We start from the raw sequence: 20,590 nt of genomic DNA on the forward strand, positions 1-20,590 counted from the left end.
GGCATGGATTGGTAGCAAGGCATGGCGCAACCATCGACTACAGACGTAAGCAAGTGATGTTCGAGACTCCTGACGGTCAGAAACTATCCTATATGGGAGAAATTTTAGGACTATGTACACCGCTTATTTCATCTCTCAAAGCTAAGAGGATGATAGAAAAAGGATGTCACGCATTCTTAGCCAACGTCACGGATGTGGTAAAGGAAACATCACTAAAGGTTGGAGACGTCCGCATTATAAAGGAATTCTCAGAGGTATTTCCTGACGACTACTAGGATTGCCGCTCACACGGGAGATAGACTTCACAATCGAACTAGTACCGAGCACTGAGCCTATTTGAAAGGCACCATACCGGATGGCACCGACCGACCTTAAGGAGTTAAAGACACAGCTACAAGAACTCTTAGACTTGGGTTTCATTAGACCAAGCGATTCACCATGGGGAGCAACGATTCTATTTGCGAGGAAGAAGGACGAAAGTATGAGGATGTGCATAGATTGCGATAAGATGTATAAAGTGAAAATTAAGGATAAGTACCCACTACCCCGAATTGACGACTTGTTTAATCAACTTTGAGGGGCAACCGTGTTTTCAAAGATTGATCTACGGTCCGGGTATCATCAGCTCAAGGTATGGGAAGAGGATATTCCCAAGATGGATTTTAGAACTCGTTATGGACATTATGAGTTTCTAGTTATGTCTTTTGGTTTTACCAACACTCCAGCCACGTTTATGGATTAATGAATAAGGTCTTTTGGACAAATTCGTCGTAGTATTCATTGATGATATCTTGGTGTACTCAAAGGACGGAGCTGAGCACGAGGAACATTTAGGGATGACCTTATTACTTTAGACCAAGTTTACAAAATGCGAATTTTGGCTTTCACAAGTAGCGTTCCCCAGGCACATCATATCCAAGGAAGGAGTTGCAGTAGACCCATCTAAAGTAGAGGTTGTGAAGGATTGGCCAAGACCAAAGAACGCGTCAGAGGTAAGAAGTTTTCTGGGATTAGCAGGCTATTATCGGAGGTTTGTAGAGGGCTTTTCCAAGATAGCCACTCCACTCATCAACCTGACCCGGAAGCAGCAGAGGTTCAACTGGACTGATAAATGTGAAGAGAGCTTCTAGTTACTTAAAGATAAGCTATGCTCAACACCAGTACTTTATGTACCGACACCCAATGAAAAGTTTGTAGTCTACTGTGATGCATCAAAGCAAGGGTTGGGTTGTGTGCTGATGCAGAATGACAAGGTGATAGCCTACGCCTCAAGGCAGCTAAAGGAATACGAGCAGCGCTATCCAACACACGATATGGAGTTGGCAGCGGTGGTATTTGCATTGAAAATCTGGCGCCACTATCTTTATGGAGAACAGTGTGAGATTTATACAAATCACAAAAGCTTAAAGTATTTCTTCACCCAGACGGAGCTCAACATGAGGTAGCGCAGGTGGTTAGAGATAGTGAAGGATTATGACTGCGAAATCCTATACCACCCGAAGGGAAACATAGTTGCTGATGCGCTAAGTAGGAAGAGCTATGGAAGTCTAATAGCGTTAGCTGGAATAGAAAAGCCGCTACAGCAGGAGTTGATCAGTGTCGGTATAGAAGTATTCATTGGTAAGCTGGCTAACTTGTCCATCCAGTCAAGTCTGTTAGAAGATATATGGATCGGGAAAGGGCATGATGACACATTAGTAGCACATATGGATGCAGTTAAAGAAGGCAAGGCCACAGATTTCTCGATCTCAGGACAAGTGTTTTTGAGATATAAGGGTCGGGTATGCGTGCCGAATGATCATGGAATTAAGATGAAGATTTTAGAAGAAGCGCACAATACCCCATACTCAACTCACCCAGGGACGACCAAGATGACTCACGACCTCAAGGCATTGTATTGGTGGCCAGGAATGAAGAAAGATGTAGTGGAGTATGTGTCTAAATGCTTAGTATGTCAGCAAGTGAAAGCTGAGCACCAGCGGTCTGCAGGCTTATTGCAACCGCTTGGGTAGTAGTAGATAGACTAACCAAGCCAGGTCATTTCTTGCCTATCAAGACTACGTACACAGCAGACCAATACGCAGGCATTTATGTTCAGGAGATAGTACGACTGCATGGAATAGCTAAGACTATAGTATCTGATAGAGGATCGGTGTTTACATCAAGATTTTGGGGAAGCTTGCAGCAAGCCATGGGTACCAAGTTAAGTCTTAGTACAACATCTCATCCTTGGAAAAATGGTCAGTCCGAGCGTACCATACAGATTTTAGAAGATATGTTGCGCACTTGTGTACTTGATTTCGGAGGATCATGGAGTAAGTACTTGCCGCTGATAGAATTCTCCTACAACTATAGCTACCAGTCAACAATCGAGATGGCGCCTTATGAGTTACTTTATAGAAGGTTGATTGGCATTACATTAGGACGAGGTAGGAGAAAGGCAACTTCTTGGCCCCGAAGCTGTTAGAGAAGCTCAGGAAGCAGTAGCGCTAATTAGAAAACGTATGCTCGCTAGTCAAAGCCGTAAAAGAAAAGCTATGCGGAAGCCAAGCAGCGTGATGTGGAATTCAAAGTCTTCTTAAAGATATCTCCTATGAAAGGTGTGAAGCGGTTCGGGAAGAAAGGCAAGCTTAGTCTTAGGTTTATAGGTCCTTTTGAGATATTGGACAAAGTGGGAGCAGTTGCATATAGATTAGCCCTATCGCCAGCCCTAGCAGATAGTCACAATGTGTTCCACATCTCGATGTTGCGTAGATATGTGTCTGACCTTCTCATGTCCTCAAGTATGATACGATAGCACTATAGAAAGACTTGAGTGACAAGGAACGACCGGTTAGCATCCTAGATAGAGGGATGAAGGAATTACAGTCTAAGATTTTTCCGATAGTCAAAGTCCTATGGAGTAATAGTTCTAAATGGGAGGCAACATGGGAGTTGAAGGAGGACATGCAAGCTCGGTATCCGGAATTGTTTGGTAAGTAAATTTCGGGGACGAAATTCTTTGTAGTGGGGGAGAATTGTAGAGTCCCAGAATGTTTACTTAGCTAGCTAGATCATTAGTAATAGGTTGTAGTATTTTAGATTTCGTGGATTTTGGTTCAAACCGGGACTTAGTAGGACACTCGTAGCAATAGTTATGGATTTTATATGTTTAACCTATAGTTTAGAAATATTAATTATAACATAAGGTTTAATTAATATTTTTGGTCATAGAAATATTTTAATTATAATCTATGGTTTAGAAAGAATTGAAAGAGCATGACACTTGTCACAATCTTGTTTATTTGAGGATTTAAGCATTTTAAATGGATAATTCAATAATAGAAGTATATAGATGCTCTAGAACCTTCCAGGACCATTAAGAGCATGACACTTGTCATAATCATGTTTATTTAAGGATTTAAGTATTTTTAAATAAAATAAAGTTCTAGAAGCTCTAGAACATTCCAGGACCATTAAGAGCATGACACTTGTCATAATCATGTTTATTTGAGGGTATAAGTATTTTTAAATAAAAGAAAGTTCTAGAAGCTCTAGAACCTTCCAGGACCATTAAGAGCATGACATTTGTCATAATCATATTTATTTAAGGATTTAAGTATTTTTAAATAAAAGAAAGTTCTAGAAACTCTAGAACCTTCCAAGAACCATTAAGAGCATGACACTTGTCATAATCATGTTTATTTAAGGATTTAATAAAAGAAAGTTCTAGAAACTCTAGAACCTTCCAGTACCATTAAGAGCATGACACTTGTCATAATCATGTTTATTTAAGGATTTAAGTATTTTTTTAATAGGATAGTTTCATTCCTCAAACTCTATAGACAAGACCTAGTACTAGCCATTTTTCTCCATTCTTCAAGTTGTGTTCAGAGCCTTCAAGCTGCTAGGATTTCTATAGAGTGATACACTTGGGTTTTGGGGATAAAAGCTTTATCATCTTAAGCTTTATAAACACTTAGGTAGTGAGATAAAGTGTGTTTTCGATATTGAGGTGTAGATCGGTTCTAGTTCATCCAATGTAATATTATTCATAAGTTCTATTCTTTTTTATTCCTTAGTTTTCCTTAAGTTTCTTTCAGATCCTAACTTCTGTTTATGGTTTTGTGGTTAGGTGTTGAAGTTCTTAAACATTAAGGTTCTCCGTAAGTTTCCCTCCTTGATGGTTTAGTTTCTTTTCATCTTCTTTTCTATAGACACTCATATGTTTTTATGTTGGTTTTAGGAGTGTTCCAAATCCCGTCCTTGTTCTCAAATATCCCGGTGTTGGTAAGGAAAATAGGATAGTTTCTATATGCTTATATGTTATGATATGTTTATGTTAAATGTTATGTTATGATATGTTATGATATATATATATGTTTTTATGTTGCTAGGGGCTCATAGTTGCTTAGCTAGCAAACCTCAATGTATTTTGAGGCTCATAGTTGCTTAGATAGTAAACCCCAATGTTATTTTATGTTATCTAGGGCTCATAGTTGCTTAGCTAGCAAACCTCAATGTATTTTGAGGCTCATAGTTGCTTAGCTAGCAAACCCTAATGTTTACCATGTACATGGGTCAGAGTTGTGATATATGTTTTATAGTATATGTTTTGATATAGTCTTATGTTTTTGTTATATGATTGTATAGTAGATTTTCCTTGCAGGGCATTAGGTTCACTCCTTTATAATTTAGTGTGATGCAGGAAATTAGATACGGAGGCGGAAAGATGTTTGGTAGTTTGACTTGTGTGTTGAGGATGAATGGAATGGATGGGCTGCGTGTAGATTCGAGGACGACGTTATTTTAGTCTCTTTAAATTATGTTTTTATGTATTTTTTCGCATTTAGCTTTGTAAACAACTTCATTTAATTTAAAGTTTTTTTTTATTTTAAACCAATGGGATCCCATACCGCTCATTTATGTATTTCAATATTTACTTTGGAGTTTTTAATAAAGTTATGATTATTTCTTATGTATGTTTTATTTAAATTAGTAGCTATATCTAGTAGTTTTAATGGTCCAAGGTCATAGAAATAGTTGGGTCATTACACTGATAGGCGACCTCGTGGTATTTCAATGGGCCGCCAAAGTGGTGGTGAGGCCTGGAAGTCTTATCCTGAATGCCCTAGATGCAAGAGGCATCATTTGGGAGAGTGTAGGGCAAGGGCCTGCTTTTTGTGTGGAGCAGTGGGCCATCTTGAGAAAGATTGCCCTAAAGCAAGAAAGGAAGAACCTAAGAAAGCGGACAGCTCAGCCCCAGTTCGAGTGTTTGCGTAGACACAAGCAGAAGCTGAGGCTTCTCCCTTAGTAGTTACAGGTCAGCTTCCTAGTGCTGGAACCCCTTATAATGTTTTGATTGATTCTGGTGCTACACATTCTTTTGATGCTAGTAGAATTATTAATAGACTGTGTAGACCCTGTGATTTTTATGATGTGGGGTTTGGAACTTTATTACCCACTAGGGAATTAGTGGTATCCAGGAGATGGGTCAGATCTTTGCCAATGACAGTGGAGGGCAGAGAGTTTTAAGTGGATTTGATAGAGTTAGTTATGACTGACTTCGACATGATTCTGGGTATGGACTGGTTGGTGAAGTATGGGGAAACAATTGATTGCAGATGGAAGATGGTCACCTTTGAGCCTGAAGGTGGGATCCTTTTATGTTTGTTGGTACTGTGCATGGACCCTGCATACTTATTATTTCTGTTTTGAGGGCTAGAGATCTATTGCAAGAAGGTTGCATTGGATTCTTAGCCAGTGTGGTTGACACCACTCAGGTCATGCCATTGAGACCAAAAGATACCAGATTATTTTGTGAATTCCTGGATGTATTTCCAGAAGATTTACCAGGGTTGCCACCACATAGAGAGATAGAGTTCGTGATTTAACTGCCACCAGGGATGGATCCAGTGTCTAAAGCACCTTACAGAATGGCCCCAGCTGAGTTGAAATAATTAAAGGTACAGTTGCAAGAGTTGTTGGATCTGGGTTTTATCAGACCTAGTTTCTCACCTTGGGGAGCATGAGTTCTGTTTGTGAAGAAGAAGGATGGTTCTCTGAGGATGTGCATTGATTACAGGGAACTGAATAAGTTAACAATTAATAACAAATATACTTTGCCAAGGATAGATGATCTGTTTGATCAGTTGCAAGGTAAAAGGGTATTCTCAAAGATCGACCTTCGTTCTGGTTATCATCAGTTGACGGTCAAGGAGGGAGACATACCGAAGACTGCTTTTCGCACTAGGTATGGGCATTATGAGTTCTTAGTCATGTCTTTTGGATTGACTAATGCCCAAGCTGCTTTTATGGATTTTATGAACAGAGTGTTCAAAGATTATCTAGACCAGTTTGTGATCGTCTTCATTGATGATATCCTGGTTTATTCTCAGTTTGAGTCAGAGCATGAGCAGCATCTGAGGTTGGTTCTACAAAGACCGAGGGAACACAGATTGTTTGCAAAGTTTAAGAAATGTGAGTTCTGGTTATCTCAGGTATCCTTTCTTGGGCACATTGTCAGTAAGGAGGGGATTCAGGTAGATCCAGCAAAGATCAAGGCAGTCAGAGAATGACCAAGGCCAAAGAATGCTTCTGAGGTTAGAAGTTTCCTTGGATTGGTAGGTTATTATAGGCGTTCCATAGAATGGTTCTCAAAGATTGCTACTTCGTTGACCGAGCTGACACGTAAGAATAAAAAATATGTGTGGTCAGATAAGTGTGAGAATAGTTTCCAGGAACTAAAGCATAGATTGATTACAGCTCCAGTTCTGAGTGTTCCAATAGATCAGGAGAAATTTGTGATTTACTGCGATGCTTCTCATCAAGGTTTGGGTTGTGTTCTGATGCAGTCAGAAAAGGTAATCGCTTATGCCTCACGTCAGTTGAAGGAATATGAACAGAGATATCATACTCATGATTTAGAGTTGGCGGTTGTGGTCTTTTCTTCAAAGGTATGTAGGCATTATCTTTATGGGGAGAAGTGTGAGATCTATACAGACCACAAGAGCCTAAAATACTTCTTCACACAGAAAGATTTGAATATAAGACAAGGACGTTGGCTGGAATTAGTAAAAGATTATGATTGTGACATTTTGTATCATCCAGGAAAGGCCAACATGGTAGTTGATGCTTTTAGTCGGAAGGGTCCAGGATAGATTTATAGTGCGAGGTTGATAGCCAGAGAATTAGCATATGATATGACCAGAGCTAGTATAGAATTGCTGGTGGGCCAATTGGCCAATATTACGCTACAGTCTACACTCTTGGAGAGGACCAAGGAGGGTCAGTTGAGTGATCCACAGCTGATCAAGATCTAAGAGGATGTTTTGGCTGGAGCATCCAGAGATTATACAGTGTCTGATTTAGGCTTTCTGCGATACAAGGGGCGGATATGTGTTCCGTTAGACACTGCGTTGAGGCAAGAGATTCTAGATGAATCTCATACTAAACCTTACTCTTTGCATCCAGGCACCACGAAGATGTATCAGGATGTGAGATCGTTGTATTGGTGGCTAAGGATGAAGAGAAATGTAGTGGAATATGTGGCTAAGTGCTTGACATGCAAGCAGGTCAAGGCTGAGCATCAGAGGCCGACAGGGTTATTGCAGCCTCTGAATATCCCAGAGTGGAAATGGGAAGACATCACGATGGATTTTGTGGTGGGATAACCAAGGACTATTGGTCAGCATGATTCTACTTGGGTTATAGTGGATCGCTATACCAAGTCGGCTCACTACTTGCCAGTGAGGACTACTTATACAGTTGATCAGTATGCAGATCTCTATGTAAGAGAGATTGTGCGCCTTCATGGAGCACCGAGGTCGATCGTGTCAGATTGGGACCCCCCTTTTACTTCCAAGTTTTCGGGGAGTTTACAGAAGGCCATGGGTACACAGTTGAAGTTCAGTACTGCTTATCATCCTCAGACAGGTGGAAAATCTGAGAGGACGATCTAGATTTTGGAAGACATGTTGCGAGAATGTGTGCTGGACTTTGGTGGATCCTGGAGTAAGTATCTACCTTTGATAGAATTTTCCTACAACAACAGTTATCAGTCTACCATTGGGGTTGCACCTTATGAGATGTCATATGGTAGGAAGTGTAGATCTCTCATTCATTGGGAAAAGACAGGCGAAAGGAGATACTTGGGTCCTGAGGCAGTTCAGAGGACCAGTGAAGCCATTGAGAAGATTAGAGCTCGAATGCTTTCTTCTCATAGCAGACAAAAAAGTTATGCAGATCCGAAGCGCAGGAACGTGGAGTTCCAGGTGGGAGACTACGTCTTCCTTAGAGTCTCGCCCTGGAAAGGGGCAAGGAGATTTGGGAAGAAGGGCAAGCTGAGCCCTAGATTTGTAGGTCCATTTGAGATCCTGGAGAGGATTGGTCAGGTGGCTTATAGGTTGGCCTTATCTCCGACATTGTCAACCATGCATAATGTCTTTCATGTTTCAGCTCTTCGGAGGTATGTATCTGATGTGACTCGTGTTTTGAGCTATGAAGATCTGGAGCTTGAGGCAGATCTCTCATTTGAAGAGCAGCCAGTCCAGATACTTGACAGAAAGGACAATGTCCTTAGAAATAAGACGATACCTTTGGTTAAGGTATTGTTGAGGAACAGCAAGGTCGAGGAAGCGACTTGGGAGATGGAGTCAGATATGCGAAGTCAGCATCCCGAGCTGTTTAGGTAAATTTCAGGGACGAAATTTCTGTAAGGAGGAGATAGTTGTAATGCCCCAAAATCCCTAATGTGGTTTAATTGTTGGATTAGTAGGTCGGGAGGGCCATAATTGATTTATTATGCCATTAAATGATTACGTACATGTTTATGTGAATTATATTATAATATGATGTTAAATGCATGCTCGTAGGTCCACATTTCATCATATGGGCATTTTGGTAATTTGGCCCGTGACGGCGTAATTGTATATTTGTATGCATGTTGGTTATTTATTGTTGAGGCCACATTAAAATGTGGATTTGTTCGAGCCATTCAGCATGAGACGATCTTTGAGTAACAAGTTAGCGATTTAGTCATAACAGGTTTAAGTTCGGGGCTCGGGGTGAGTCTCGGGGTGATTTGATGATTAGAGCGTTTCCGGGAATTAAAGGGTAACGGGATATGAATTATTGGTATTTGATAATATCGAGAATAATGGGAATTGGAGGGTGTTAATTATGATTAACAAAATATGTGGAAAAGGACAGTTTTACCCTTGGGAGTCTTTAGAAACCTTTATTTGACTTAGGGGCAAAATAGTCTTTTCACCCATAAGATATTTATCAACTATGTAGATAGTAGAAGCTTACCAAAAACAGAGTACTCTTCTCCTTTAACCGATCATATTTCCTCCTCCTTCTTCTTTTCAATCTTTGAACCTCAATTTTAAGAACCAGGCTAGGAATCAAAGTTTGGAGCTTAGGACTTTAGTTCATCCATTGAAGAGGACTTAAATCCAGCTTGAGGTAAGAATTCATCCATGAAACTTTAGCTATACTATGTTTTTTCTATTGGTTTTCATTTGAGAAATTTGAAGGGTTTAGTTGAGAATCAATGGAAGTTTTTGAGGAAATTTACTTGGGTTTTGATGCTTGTATGGTGGGTAAGTTGTAGTAACAATTGGCAGCTTTGCTTGGTGGTATTGGGAGAGTTTTAAAGAGGTTTTGAAATGAGTTCAAAGGGGTAAAATAGGGATTTTTGGCTGAGTTTCAGGTGGGGCCGCGGCTCTGGTCTAGAGTGTCGCGGCCCAAGCTTGAGGAGGAGGAATGGAGAAGCTGCTAGGCTGTTGGGTCGTGTCATGGAGAAGGACGGTCGTGACCCATGTTGGGGATTGGTTTATGGCCGTCTTTTTTTGGGGAGGCAGGCCGCGACATGGTGAGGGAGGGTCGTGACCCTTAGTGGCATTTTGGCCAAAAGTAGGTTTTTGGCTTGGGGATTCAAGCCTTAGGCCTCGGGATCGATCCTACTACCCAATTTAGTGGGATTCGATGTCCCGGAGGCTGGGTTTTGGTTCAGGAACCTTTTTTATTCATTTTGTTGATGGAATCCCCATAATTGGTTATGACCAGGTGACCATCAAGGAACTGAAAGGTTGATCGTTCTCAAGGGTCATTCTTTTACTAATTCTCACTCGAACCAGAGGTAAGAAAACTGCACCCTATGTATATGACATGCGTGGTTATTATAGAGGCATGTTGATTGTTAAATTTGGACATTGATTGCATATTAAATGCTTAGCAAATCTTGTTTACTTGTGTATGGCACTGACTAATCAGAATCGGCACTGGTCGCGTGCTACTGACCTAAGAGTCAGAAATGACATAAGTGTCATGAACGCAGAGCCGATAAAAGATTAGATCTAATTAATATCTGCATTGAATGACTCATATGGAGCATTAATGCTGGACCGACCCTAAGTTCGATGAAAATAATAAGCGCTTGTCTAGTCTATGACTAGTTACTCAGAGCCAGGGCCAAAGGCCTAGGTGACTGTTTTGTCACATGGCTGAGGGAATGGAATCCCATGTTAGTGACTCTATGGTCACTCGGTAGGTTTATGCTGGTCACTATTTCACCAGATACCTATCTCGTTTAAGCTAGTGAAATGATCACTTATCTGTTAAGGGAATGGAACCCACCTTAGTGACTTTTACAACTGTCACTCCTCTATTTTTGGACTAAAAGTCCTGGATGGTTATTATGATCATCGTTTGATATTATATTCATGTAGTATTAAGTTTTCTTGCTGGGCTTTGGCTCATGGGTGCTATGTGGTGCAGGTAAAGGGAAAGAGAAGCTCACCCAGCCTTGAGTGGAGAGCTTAGGTGGTAATGTGTACATATGTGGCCGCTTGACCACCACGGCCAAGGAGTTCTTAGAGGAACTAGGGGGTTTACCCTATTTTTGTCGCTTAGATCGGCGGGTTGTAAATTTTATACTGTAATGACCATTTTGTATCGTAAATAACGTGTAAACGTTTTTATGGGCCCATGAACAGTTTTATGCTTTAAATAAAATATATCATTTCCTTTTGATTGGTTTTCCACCTTAACCTATTAATAACACCTAGAAGCATGTTTTTAACCAAAGAACTCGGTTAGCGAGTTAAATCACGGTTCAAAGTTCACCGTAACTGTCTTGGGGTAACCAGGGCGTTACAGCTTATGCAGAGGCCGAGCAGTGTAATGGCGATAAGGTTGGTGAGCGACATGAGTAAGAGGTTATTGTTTTGCTATCTTTGGGAGGGCTTTTGGGGTCATTATTTGGAAGGTTAAGTGGTGTGTGACGGAGCAAGTAAGGAAGCATATTGAAGGCGTGGAGTTGTTCAAAATCGCTCTTTTTTTCTATCATTCTCACTCTCGCTCTCTTTGTGCACCCTTTTGTTTATGATGGTGTTGAATAGTTGTGGTAGATATGCTTTAGATGTTAAGTAGGCACACTATTTATAGAGGGTGAGGAAAGGTTTTAGCCGCATCATGGCCTTAAGTGGTGTATAAAGATCACGAGACTTTATTAGTGATACGTCTAAGTCATTGCAGAAAGTTTTTGATGCGACAAGAAAATAGTTGGAATCTCTGTCAAGAGAGTACAAGATTTGGTGTACAAATATGATATTTAGTGTACTTATTAGAGATCCCGTGTACTAGTAAAAGATCTTGCGTACAAGCGTGCATGTCCAACTGTTTTTACGATTTAGTTAATATTGGAAATACCCTCTTTTGATAAGGTAACATAAATAAATGCAATAATATTGAAGAAATGCAAAGCAAGAATACTACAAAGTAATATTCAAATCATCTATATTGTTATTATGTAAATTGTATCTTACAATGTAAATAAATTAACAGTAATATTTGTACATCTTTGCCAGTACTGACTTTGTGAGGCAATAGGATCCACAGCCCAGAACTTGAACGATCTCAAATGGGCCTTCCCATTTGGGCTGGAGCTTTCTTTGGTTGTCAGTGGTGTGCCTTAATATCCATTCAACTAATGAAAAGAACTGGGAATAATTAGCTTCTGGTAGTGGCGTTCTGTTGCCTTCTGATAGTTTAATTGTCGTATCTGGGCGACTATTCTACGCTCTTCTACCAGAACCAAATTCTTACCAAGTTTTAGTTGATTAGCTTCTATGTCAGAGGCGATATCTGTCTGAAGCGTTGTCAGGCCCACTTCTATTCGTATTACAACTTCTGTACCATATACCATAGAATATGGGGTATCTCCAGTTGAAGTTCGTTGGTGGTACAATATGCCCATAAGGCTCTAGAAAGTTCCTCTAGCCACACGCCTTTCTTCTCTTCTAGATTCTTCTTGATGCTATCAAATATGACTTTATTGGAGGCTTATGCTTGTCTGTTGCCTTAAGGGTAGCTGACAGAAGAGAAACTCGGTTTTATCTTGAACTGATTACACAATTCCTGAACTTTGGCATTTTGAAAAGGGGTGTCATTGTCCGCTACGATTTCTAGAGGAATCTCGAATTGGCAGATGATATGATTCCAGAAAAAGTTCACCGTGTCAGACTTGTTCACAGTGCAGTAGGCTTCTGCTACCACCCACTTATTGAAATAATATGTAGCCAACAATGCATAGCACTTTCCCCCAACTTCTCTCAGTAACTCTCCTATGACGTCCATTCCCCATTTTGTAAATGGCCATGGTGAAATAACATAGTGGAGCTCTTGAGTCGAGCGATGGTTGATTGGAGGGAAGCATTGCCATTTATCATATTTCATGGTATATTCCTTGGCTTCTTTCATCATATAAGGCCAGTAGTAGCCTGTTGTTAAAGCTTTATGAGCCGAATTGCGTCCTCTCATGTGATTACCACAAACGCCTTCGTGGATTTTTTTTCTAACAGTTGTTGTGCTTCAAAGGGCTGTAGGCATTGTAGGTAAGGTCCGTTGAAAGACTTCATGTAGAGTTTGTTGTTTATTATGGAATATCGTGGAGTCTTAAGTCATAGAAACCAAGCCTTTTTCTTGTTTCCAGGTTATGTTCCATCTATTAAGAAGTGCATAATCAGGTTCATCCATCAATGTTGGTCTAGCTCTACATTGCAGACATGTGGTACATCGTGGATTTTATTTATTGAGAGTTATGAGTGTCAAGTGTACTGCTCAAAAGAGGCACTTTTAGCTAAGAGATATGCTCGTTGGTTAAGATCTCAGGGAATCTATGTCATTTCGAAAGAGAGAAAGTGATTTCGCAAACCTTCGATTTTCTTCATAAAATTGTGACAACTTTGGGGCTCTAGCTTCATAGTTGTCGTGAACCTGTTCTATTATTAGCATGGAGTTAGCGCAGATGTGGATGTGTTTTACCCCTAAACTCTTAGCTAACTACATTATGTATAGAAGAGCTTCATATTCAGCTTCGTTGTTTGTAGCTTGGCAATCGAGTTTAAGAGTTCCTTCTAATTTCAATCCCGATGGAGCCTCCAGAAATAATCCAATACCTGAACCTTGCGCGTTAGAAGCTCCGTCAGTGCTAAGTATCCATATCCATTCAGATTTGTCTTATTCAAACTTGTGGATAGCTTATCGCTCGAAAGAATGAATTTTGACCAAAAAATCTGCTAGGACATGCCCCTTCTTCACCTTTTTCAGTTGGAATTTGATGTCGTAAGCTCCCAATTTGATAGCCCATTTAGACAGTTGACTTGACAAATCAGGTTTGCTTAGAACTTGCTTTAACGGGTAATCCGTGAATACTGTGATCGATTGCCCTTCGAAATATTATTTAAGCTTCTTCTTTTAATAATCTAATGCAAGGACCAATTTCTCCATCATGTTGTATCTTGTTTAGGCATCCAAAAACATCTTACAAGTGTAGTAAACTAGCTTATGTTTTCAGTCTTCTTCTCAAAATAACACATTGCTTACAACTGCAAAAGACATGACTAAGTAGAGGAAGAGTTCTTCATTAGGAATTGGCGAGCTCAAAATTGGAGGATTACTCAAATAGATTTTCAAATCGTTGAACGCTTGCTTCTACTCATCCCCTCAAAGTGGGTTTGATAACTTCTTGATTCTTTGAAAGAGCGGTTGGCATCTGTTAGACATTCTAGAGATGAAGCAACTAAATGTTGCAATCTTGCCTATGATTTTTTGAACGGCCCGCATCATTTACGGTTCTTTGACTTATGCAAAGGAGACAATCTGAATAGGATTAGTTTCAATTCCCCTTCTACTAACAACGTATCCTAAGAATTGACCCGCAGAGACATCGAAGGCACATTTTTTTGGGTTTAACTTCATTTGAAAGTGATCCAAGACAACAAAACATTCAATCAAATCTTGGATGTGATCTGAGGGGTGATTAGACTTTACGACCAAAAGGCGTGACTTTGTAACAATAAAGGCCATTTTCTATGGTAAATGTTGTGTGGATGCAGTCGTCTTCATGCGTGGGGATCGGGTTGTATCAAGAATACTCATCAGGGAGGCTCATGCGCTCATACCAAGTCGTCGCGTTAATCAATGATGAATCTTTGGCATATGGTAGCTATCTTTTGGACAAGCCTTGTTGAGGTTTGTATAATCGATGCATACTCTATTCTTGCCATTTTTCTTTGGAACCACCACCAGATTGGAAATCCAACTTGGGTATAGACATTCTTCAATAGCCCCACTTTGTATCAATTGGTCGACTTCTTCTTGTATTTCTTGGTTGACTTTGGGCGCGAATCTCCACTGCTTTTGCTTTACTGTTGGGAAGTCTTTAGAATTGTTTAGGCGATGCGTCATAACTAAAATATCGATGTTTGGCATGTCTTGTGGTGTCCAAGCGAAAGTGCTACTATGTGCCAGTTTGGTACATGTTTGTTGTGGGGAAAAATAATTGTAGTTGTTTTGTGGGGAAAAGCAGCTGCAGCTGTGCTGTGGGGGAAAGTTACTGAGTGTTTGGTGAATTACTGATTTTAAAGTGCTGTGAGTTGGAAAAGTCATATCAGGATGTCATATTTACTTTATTTTAATAAAACAAATTCACATGTTTAAATTAAATATGTTTTTGATGAAAGACTAATGAAGTGATTTTAAACAAAAATATTATATTATAACTAGTCAATGTAGCTAAGATTCGAATTATAATGATAATTGTATTATTATCTTGTTCATGATATAATCACAAATATGTAAAACTTAAGTTATCTCAAAACTCTCTTTTTATTTCTTTAATTATTTTCCTTTATATTTTTTTCCCTAAAACATGTAATTGATATGTTTTTGATAAATTATAATTTAAAAATACTATGAGATACAAAAATAATGTTATAGTGTATAATAAACTCTATATTAAAGTAGTTTGTTAATTTAAACTTACTAAAATAAAATAATATATAATAAATATAAATTATAAAAATATTTTTTGATAAAAAATATATTAAAGAATTAAATATTATAATAAAATAAAAATATTTAATTTTTTAATATTTTAATATTTTTTTATCAAAAAATATTTTTATAATTTATATTTATTATATATTATTTTATTTTAAATAATTTTATTGTGAGTAATATATAATAAATAAGTTTATTGCAAAGTTTGTTCAAACAACCATTTTTAGAAAAAGCTAAAAGTTGTTTTGCCAACTTTAGATTCTAGTTGTAGCTTCTGCATAAATTTTTCAATAAGTTGTTTTCTGACTGTTTACCAAACACCATTATTGCACAACTTTTTCAGAAAGCAGCTTTTAGCTTTTTTTAATAGTTGTCCCAAATGGGTCCTGTGTTGTTTGAGAAAATCAATGATCAATAATTTCTCTTCTACAGGTAAACGGGCACTTACCAGCACCGCTTTGCTTTTATCAGAGGCATCTAGATACACTTCTTCGAGTTCATCTACTGCAGTGAGATGCTCCAGAGAATCTTCATTTTCGATGCCCTGAAGAAATGTTGGTAATTTTCCCATTAATTGTTTTGATCGTCTTGAGCAGCAATGCTCGTTGAAGGTGTGTCAGCGGTTTTCTTCATAGTGATAAAGCATTTCCACACTTGCTTCTGACAACCTTTTATATCAATGATATAACTTCCGTCAAGAGATGGGCAGCGCATAACTTGGTGCAAGGTTGATACGACGCCTTGCATTTTATGGATCCAACTTCTACCCATGATAGGATTGTAACTTGTTTGTGATTCTATGACAAAAAAATCCACTTCTAGAGAGCGCCTTGCTACGTAGACTTGAAGCTTAATTGCATTATTTGGGTATACTTTAATGATGTTGAAGGCAAAAACTAGAAAGGTTGTGGATCAGATTCTAGATTCATCGAGCCCCATCTTCTAGAAGGCTTCCCGGAATAGGATATCTACACCGCTTCCGCCATATACTAGACCTCTTCCCAAAATTCATCGGTCCACCTGTAGTTTGATTACTAGCGGGTTGTCGTGCGAGAGCTGCAAGCCACGCAGATCCGCTTCAGTGAAAATAATTGGGGATGAAGGGTAGAATGGGTCTTCGGCAAATATGAAATTGACAATATGTCCCAATGATGTCTTCGCATGAGTGTTTGGATCTGTCCGTACAGACTTTTACACTCGGATATTGTGTGGCCATGATCTTTGTGAAAGATTCAATATTTATTCTTCTCTCTTCAATCAGCTTGAGATTTCATTTTGAATGGGGTCCGCCAAATTTGGCGGTCTTTCTTTTCTTTATAGATCTTTTCTTAAGGAGTATTGAACTTGAAATTTGAATAGCATGGTGGTTCGTCTCTATTCTTGGATCTTTTGGAGTCCTTTTCTTGGCTAAAATTGGATGACTTATGTTTGTCCTTGTTATTTGGTGGATGAGGGTTATTGACAACTAGGACTGAGATTAACACCAGCTTCTTCTGTGTACGGTCCTGTGCTTCTAAGACGTGAAAGACTCCTTTAGCTCTAATTTGTATATCATTAAGGTCGTATGGTGTGGTCATAGTGAAGTTCTCGTACAATAACGTCCAAACTTGTAGTCTTTTAACGAGTAAGTTGGCAACGATGACAGTGTGAACATTTTGGATTTTGTGTACCCAATCGATAAAACGTTGAAGGTATGATTTCGGGTGTTTGTTCTCACCTTGCTCAATGCGATAGAGATCTCCCATGGTTTTGGGTGCTTCTCATTGGCATTGTATTGTTTCAAGAACTACCTTATAAAATCGCAGAAGCCATTGATAGAACATGGTTGTAGCTGCCCGAACCACAGAAGTGCAGGACTAGAAAATGTAGTGGAAAAGACCTTGCAGTGAATGACCTCGTTACTGACTTCTAGGGATATTTTTTGTTGAAATTGAAAAATGTGGTCTATAAAAATCGCCCCTTCCATTGAAGGTTGACGGAGTTGGTATGACAAAGTCTTTGGGCTTTGGTTCTTGCACGATCTAGCCCAAATATGCGACGTCCATCTGGTAGGAGGACCTCTCTTATAAGAACTTCTGTAACACTTCTTTCATCATCTCATCTTTCAACCTTCTGGGAGTGGGTTTCTCTTGTGGGGCATAATCTGTTAGGATAAATTCCCTAAAAGCATGTAAGACATTTTATTGAATTAAATAAAAGAATAATTTTATTATATTTAAATATTATAATTATTGTTTGAATTAATTTTTTGATAATATCAAGAAAGTTCCTTATTAATTCATGAGAATATGATATTGTATTAGTACGAGAGAATTAAGATCATATATAATGAATAAAATAGTTAGTAACATATTAAAGTATGGAATCTTTAATGAATGGTTACTAGTGCGGTTTACTAAGCATACAGGATGCAAGTGATCTAGATTCGGATTATTGATGTGGATAGACATCTTAGTAAAGGTGTTGTATATCATAGAGATTATATATGGCAAGACCGATAAGAATTAATTATCTTTATAAACTTTTTGTTTGACATAAGAATTTGATTCTTATCATAATAGATGATCATTTGTAGATCAGTCTAAATCCTGAGTATTCATGAACTCTTGTTTATGTTTATTGGATCTTTTGATTCGCTCGTTAAGGTTTCTTAGTATAATGAGGCTAATGACTTTTGTTTTGGAGATTCAATATCATGAATGATTAGGAACATGAATTACAATAATGGAATCCATACTTTCCTAATGTATCGACTATTGTTCCCTTAAGGGTTAATTCTGGAACTGAATAGTTATTTAGCTCAAATCTATAATTTGATTATAGATTAATTATTCGCTAGTGAATTAATGGTACTTAAGGATCAAGAGGTAATTAGAAGGTTAAAACAGTAATCTTGACCAACTCTAATTAACGAACCAATAAATGGAGGATATAACTACATTTATTGATTATATCAATGGACTACAAGAGAAAACTCTATAAATATAATTCTATAAATACTTAGAGTGCAATTCAAAATTTATAGTGGAGTAATCATAGAGTTAATAAATAAGATTATTGTATTAAAGAGTTTAATTAATAATCTAGTTTATTGGAGCTTCGTATTATAGGTCCATGGTCCTCAAATCACCTCTGTCCTATACTGTCAAGGGTATGGATGTCAAAAGAAAGATTTTTAGAGAGACAGACTTAATTACAAAGGAATTAATTTTTCAGGGCAAGGAAATAATTATGTAATAATTATATGTAATTGATTAATTATGAATAATTAATTATTTAATAATATAATTTTTATTTTTAAAAACTATAGGTTAAAATAAATATTAATCTTGTTTGGATTAATATATAAAGAGAGATTAATAATTATCTTATTTAGAATAATATATTTATTTACTTAAAACTGATATTTTAAGATAAAGTTAATTTTGAATTAACTGGTATTTATTTTGAGATAAATATATTATCTTAAATATTAATTAAATAAACAAATGAGAAAATTAGGGATAACCCGAATGGTGTGGTCGACACACTCACTATACAGTGGGTGTGGCGCCACACACAAGGTTTTCCTATCCCTGAGATTTGAACTTTGAATTTCAAATAATTTTTTTATATAATTATTATTTTTTAAATTAAATGATTAAATAAGGTTGTAACTGATCAGATTTATTTTAATAAAATAAAGATTAATTAAATTAGTTAATTATCTATATAAACCTTAAAAGAATCGATAATTTTCAAGATTATTGTTTTCATAGACTGTTAGACTCTCTCTCTCTGAGACAGAAGCAATAGTTTTCCTAAACCTAAAAATTATTCGATTCCTCTTATCTCTATCAAATCTCTCTAGATCTCATGTGTTGAGTACATCTAAAGAGTCATAAATCAACATTTTGAATCGTACGTGCCCACACACGTCCTTGTGTGTTTGAGGATTGTTCTGGAAGATCAACGTGTGAGCTTTCAGAAGTTGGATAGGAAGATCATTGATTTTATACAAAAAGATTCAATGACACTTGATAGGCTATGAGAGGTCATCTCTAATCTAATTGTATGTTATTTAATGTGTGTGTGTGTGTGTGTGTGTGTGTGTGTGTGTGTGTGTGTGTGTGTGTGTGATCTTGGCTGGCATTGATAAATATTAAAAAAGGGCTCATTCCCCGCTGCGGATCTTTGATTTGCTATTTTAATACCAACAATTGGTACCAGAGAAGTCTACATATATATATATTAAATATTGCGTGGGTTTCTTTTATTTGTTATATATATGTTGATATGTATATTGAATGGATGGATATATTTTTTGAATGTATGGTTGAATGATGGATCGTTAATTATATAGTGCTATTGGGTTAGGAATTTGAATTTCTAGTTCCTGTGTAAGTCATAAAGGGCATAGGATTTTTGTAATTTTTTTTTAAATATGTATTTTAAAAATCTGTACACAAAGAAGAAAGAATGACTCAAGCTTATGGCCTGAGCCATAGCCGCACGCACTAGCCTGAGTAGTGGCTCCCTGCGCATTGCACACAGGCTTGCGAGCCCACGCCCGTGTGCCTGCGTAATTGCGCCCATGCGCCTATGAGACTGCGCCCCTACGCCTGCGCACCCGCGCCCCTGCGCCTACTGCGTGAGCCACTGCTGCCCGTGCACACCTAATGTGTCATTTTCACTGCCTACGACAACCACCAAGATGTAGCACACCAAAAAAAAAACTTAGTTTAATTAATTTTGTACTATATTTTATTATTAATTGTTAAGTGTTACGAAATTATTTTGAATTGTTTGAATTGTTTGGTAGAAATTATGTGAATTTAATTTGTTAATTTTTTTATTTGTGAATTCATGAGTTTTGGTTGCGTGCACCAAGGTGCATGGTTAGTAGAGATGCACTTGACCACTTGTGTGTGTGCATGTGCATGATTGCATGGTGAGCATGCATTAGTTTTCTATGCATATTTTATTTTCTTTTATCTATTTATTATTATTATTATAAAAGACAAAGAGAAAATGAAAATAATATAAGTGTAAGCTATTAGTGGATTTGTACTTATCTATGGAAGGTTAACAAATTAGGGAATGTAGTGTGAAAAGACCACCTTTGGTGGAGCATAGAGAGAGAAGGGGTGATGGGTGGTCGGTCAATGTAGGGATTTGGTTTCCCTTTTTGGTGCTCCATCACTTGAATTTAGGGGAAAGCATCAAGGGGGAGAATAGGGTCTTGATTGAGGATATTTCCTCTTAGGTTTTTATAAGGAAAAGA

Source organism: Humulus lupulus, chromosome 7 (assembly GCF_963169125.1).
Source record: "Humulus lupulus chromosome 7, drHumLupu1.1, whole genome shotgun sequence".
Taxonomy (NCBI): Eukaryota; Viridiplantae; Streptophyta; class Magnoliopsida; order Rosales; family Cannabaceae; genus Humulus; species Humulus lupulus.